Consider the following 5,689-nt stretch of genomic DNA (forward strand, 5'->3'; position numbering starts at 1 on the left):
CAAGCTCCCAAGTTAATGGAGCAAGCTCTCAACTTATGAGAGCCTGCTCTCGCCCAAAACGCACAGTTTTGGTCTTTTTAGGGGCTGTTTGGGCTGTCTGGAGTATTTTTAATCCATTTAAATTGCACTGAAGGATGTAATTAATTGTGATGGACCTATGAAAATATTAGGAAGCATTATAACATTAGTGTATTAAAGAATGAAGCAACATGAAGATAAAGAAAAGCCTACATGTTAAGCACTGTTTTGTTAAGTTGTTTGCTTACTGAAACTTACCAAATCTTTCGCATATGATTTAATAATATTTAATCATATTTCAATAGTGTTATAAGGGTGATGGAATACCGGCAATTAACTAGGCTTGGTTTGGATTAAATTGATATTTAATTTATTAAAAACGGTATTAATTTCTAGACTGTTTGAAGGATTTAATTGCTTACTATAGTGCTAGCATTTTGTGTATGTATGATTAAACAGTATTAATCATGTTTAAGCACTGAAATAAGCATAATTGATTAACTGAAACTGTAGTATGCTTATATGGAGTTAATTAATGTTTTAACGGTTTATGTTGCATCAATTGTTGGATTTATGGATTGTTATGAAATTTACGTTTAAGAATTTTACTATAATGTGTTCAGTAATGATTATGATTATTATTATATTGTTCTGGATTATAATTGATGAACTGTTTGTACTGTTTTGTCAATTGTTGGATTGGTTATGTGTGTATGCACCGATATGGGACGGTGGCATACTAGGGACGGATTAGTTCAAAACACTAAGTCCTACCTATTCTGGAATAAGTTGAATTAACTATAAAAGTTAAGTCCTACTTATATGTATGTATATGCACCGGTATGGGACGGTGGCATATTAGGGATGGCTTAGTTCAAAACACTAAAACCTACCTATTCTGGGGATGGATTAGTTCAAAACACTAAGTCCTACCTATTCTGATGTAAGGTGGATTAACTATAAAAGTAAAGTCCTACTTATATATATGACAGGTCAATAAACATTTGAATGCCATACCTTGAACGGATTATATATATATATATCTTTATGGTGTCGTGATATGAGCTTGAGTCTCAAGATCACGATTAGGGTGCGTATATTACATAGGATGGATAACTAGACATAGTTGTTATTCCCTAGCAGGTCTAGGTATACATGATCTCGTTATGTGCAATTTGCATGCTACCTTCTATTCAGGCTGAGACTACACTATAGTCTAGTGAGCGTCCTATAGTGTATACTTATATCTATATGGACTACTTTAGTTATTGTTGAGCTATCTAGGATGTATCTGCATATCTGGTTTCTGTATGGATTGTAGTAGGATAAGACTTGCATATGGGCCTGACCCACTCCCTTACTTTTCAGGTGTTTGTCACTTCCAGGGTTAGAGCTTGATCATGCAGAGTATATACAGTTACTCACTCCTCCGACTACATAGGACTGCTTTCTATGTTTCGCTTTAGATTTTATTGCAGTTGTTTACTTTTTAGTGTGGAACTTGGATAGGGGTCCACTAGATGAATTCTCGAATTGTTCAGATATTGGAAAGTTTGGAATTTATATTAATTTATAAATTTTGAGGATTTTATAATTAGAATTCTTTTCAGCTTAATATTTTATTCTTATTTCATTTTAGTATTCTGTGCTTATTTTCATATTAATTGTTTGGTATCCCTCGGATCTGTACTCGAACTTGATCACCCATGGCTCTAGAATCGAGAGGTATCACACCCGAGAATCTCGTGTGTCATTGGTGACAACAAGATAGAAAGGGCCCTCCTTAACTTAGGAGCGAGTGTGAACTTGATTCCTTATTTAGTTTACTTATAACTTGGGTTGGGAGATCTTAAGCCAGCCACTATGGTCTTGCAGCTTGCCGACAGATTAGTCAAGCACCTATAGGGCATTCTTGAAGATGTCATTATCAAAGTGGAAAAATTCTACTTCCAAGTAGACTTTATGGTTTTTGACATGGAACCGGTCCATGATCCAAAGAAACATATCCTAGTGATCCTCTGTAGGCTTTTCTTAGCTACGGCTAATGCTTTAATAAATTGCCGAACTAGGGTGATGGACATCACCTTTGGAAATATGCAAGTTAAATTTCACATCTTTTATGTAACCCAACATCCTCCTGATGAGGATGATTGTTTTCTCATTGATATGTTAGATGGAGTGGTCGAATAATCTCTCCCCTTCATTCTAAGTAAGGATCCTCTTGAAACTTGTATGTCTCATTTTGACTTCGGAAACTTTGATATCGACCAATCTATCCAAGAAGTTAATTATTTGCTCGACGTTGGTGCTATCCTAGACTTTCCCTCTTGGAAAGTGCCAAGAGAACTACTTCCTTAACTCTCCAGCACTCCTCCGGTACCTTCATTGAAATCTACTCCACAACTTGAGTTAAAGCCACTCCTGGTCCACCTCAAGTATGTAGTTCTTGGTGCAAATAAAACTCTTTCGGTCATTATTGCATCGGACCTTTCAAAGGACCAAGAAAACAGCCTTATAGCGATGCTACAAGAGCACAAAGAAACTATTGGCTGGGCAGTGGCTAATTTGAAAGGAATCGACCCCTCCATTTGTATGCATTGCATTTATATGGAGGACGGCGCCAAACCTTCTAGAGAGGTACAGCGTCAGTTGAATCCAAACATGAAAGACGTGGTCATGAAAGAAGTGATCAAGCTACTAGATGTGGGAATCATTTACCCCATATCAGATAGCAAGTAGGTAAGCCCCACTCAAGTTGTTCCCAAGAAATTTGGCCTCACCGTTGTTGAAAATTCAGCGGGAGAACTCGTGCCATAATGCACCACCACCAGGTTACATGTGTGCATTGATTACCGGAAACTCAACTCTACCACTAGAAAGGATCATTTTCCACTCCCATTCATTGACCAAATCCTAGAGAGGCTAGCCGGCCAAAGCTACTACTATTTTCTTGATGGTTATTCCGGCTATAACCAAGTGGCAATTGATCCTCAAGATCAAGAGAAGACCACATTCACATGTCCCTTTAGAACTTCTGCTTATAGACGCATGCCTTTTGGGCTATGCAATGCACCGAAAACTTTCCAAAGATGCATGATGTCCATATTTTTTGATATGGTCAAAAAGTTTTTGGAAGTGTTCATGGATGATGTTTCCGTCTTTGGATCTTCCTTCGACTCATGTCTACATAATCTATCCCTTGTGCTTCAAAGATGCAAGGAGACAAATCTGATTCTAAGTTGGGAAAAGAGTCATTTCATGGTCCAAGAAGGCATTGTCTTGGGACATATTATTTCTAAAAGGGGAATTGAGTTCGACAAAGCAAAAGTCGAATTGATCTCTAACCTTCTTCCTCCAAATTCTGTCCGACAAATTCGTTCCTTTTTTGGTCATACCGGCTTCTATCGCCGCTTCATCAAAGACTTTAGCAAAATATCCCGGCCCTTGTGTAATCTTTTTGCCAAGGATATTCACTTCAATTTTGACGAAGCATGTTTAGAAGCTTTCAAGAAGTTTCGTTCTCTTCTCTCTTCAGCCCCAATCATGAAACCGCCTAGCTGGTCTCTTCCATTTGAGATCATGTGTGATGCATCTGATTATGCATTAGGTGCGATTTTGGGCCAGCGTGTGGACAAGCTACCACATGCTATCTATTATGCTAGCAAAACTCTTTCTGATGCTTAATTAAATTGCACCACCATTGAAAAAGAGTTGCTAGCTGTGGTGTATGCCTTGGACAAATTCCATTCCGACCTTCTTCAGTCCAAGGTCGTTGTCTTTTCAGACCATGCCACTTTAAGACATTTGCTCGCAAAGAAAGAAACTGAACCCCAACTAATTCAATAGATACTCTTACTCCAAGAGTTTTACTCCAAGAGTTTGATATTGAAATTTGGGATAAAAAAGGGACAGACAATGTCGTCGCCGACTATCTCTCTTGTCTACTCATTGAGAAATCTTCTGAATTTGCTACAGTTTGTGATTCCTTTCTGGATGAGCAACTGTTTCAGATTTCTCATACAAATCTTCCTTAGTTTGCGGATATTGTCAACTATCTTGCAGTAGGAAAACTTCCATCCCAATGGTCCAAACAAGAGAAAGACCGGTTCTTCTCCCAAGTCAAAAATTTATTTTGGAAAGATCTGGAATTATTCAAGTATTGCCTGGACCAAATCATCCGGCAATGCATTCCTGAAACTGAATTCCAAAGTGTCCTCAATTTCTGCCACACTCTTACATGTGGAGGACACTTCAGTGCCAAGAAAACTGCTGACAAAGTCCATCAAAATGGATTTTATTGGCTCTCTGTATTTCGGGATGCTTACAATTTCTGCAAGTCTTGTGAGCGTTGCCAAAAGCTTGGAGCCATGTCTAGAAGAGATATGATGTCCCTGACCCCCATCTTAATTATAGAAATTTTTGATGTGTAGGGAATTAATTTTATGGGACCATTTCCATCCTCCTATGGCTATGAGTATATTCTCGTAGCGATGGATTACGTGTCTAAATGGGTTGAGGCTAAGGCTACCAAAACCAATGATCATAAAGTTGTGGTTAAGTTTATTCAATCGAATATTTTTAGTCAATTTGGTACGCCTAAAGCCCTCATCAGTGACAGAGGTTCTCATTTGTATAATTGCTATCTCAAATCCGTCCTTCTTAAGTACTCTGTCACTCACAAGGTTACCACACCTTACCACCCTCAAACGAGTGGTCAAGTGGAAGTATCTAATTGTGAGATCAAGCATATTCTGGAAAAAACGGTTTAACCGGACAACAAAGATTGGTCATTACGACTAAACGATGCGCTTTGGGCCTACAAGACAGCATATAAGATACCCATTGGCATGTCACCACATCGACTTGTCTTTGGAAAAGCTTGTCATCTCCCAGTTAAGTTAGAGCACCGTGATTTTTGGGTCATAAAATGGTTCAACTTTGATCTTAAGCAAGCCGACTCTACTCGCAAATTATAGCTCAATGAGCTTAAGGAAATTCGAAATGATGCATATCAAAGTGCCAAAATCTACAAGGCAAAGACTAAAGCATTCCATGACAAACACATTGTCAATAAGTCTTTTGCCCCCAGACAGAAAGTTTGGCTTTTCAATTCTCGGTTGCGACTATTTCCCGGTAAACTCCGTTCGTGGTGGGATGGTCCATATGTTATCTCCTCTGTCTTTCCTCATGGTGCCATTGAACTTCATGATCCCACATATGGATCTCTCTTTAAGGTTAATGGCCAAAGGCTTAAACCTTATGTCGATGGTATAGTTCCAACTCGAAAAGTGGAAAAAGTCCTATTAATAGACCCAATTTACGAGGAATGATGTAAAATCGTGATTTGTCTAGCTATTAACGTTAAATTTAGCACTCTTCAGAAACAATTCTTTCAATTCCAAAGCTTCCATTTTCCACAAGTGTCGTGGCCAATTTTCTGAAAATTAGCTAAATGTCGCCCAAAAGTTGAACTTTTCTGGAACTATCTTGATTTGCGTTCCAAAAGTAACTTTAGGCTTACTTAGTCATTTTATGGACTCGGTAGCATTTTCAGAATTTTTCAAAGTCGTTTCGGCCATTTTATCGAAGAATCCAAAAATCACGGGAATTTTGGACCCCAAAATTTGCGTTTTTACAAACGAGCTCCGATTGCTATTCCGAGGGTTATACC

This window comes from Cornus florida, unplaced genomic scaffold (assembly GCF_030987335.1).
Source record: "Cornus florida cultivar Cherokee Brave unplaced genomic scaffold, ASM3098733v1 CherokeeBrave_3.0.0_Hap2_Chr07, whole genome shotgun sequence".
In the NCBI taxonomy this organism is placed as follows: domain Eukaryota; kingdom Viridiplantae; phylum Streptophyta; class Magnoliopsida; order Cornales; family Cornaceae; genus Cornus; species Cornus florida.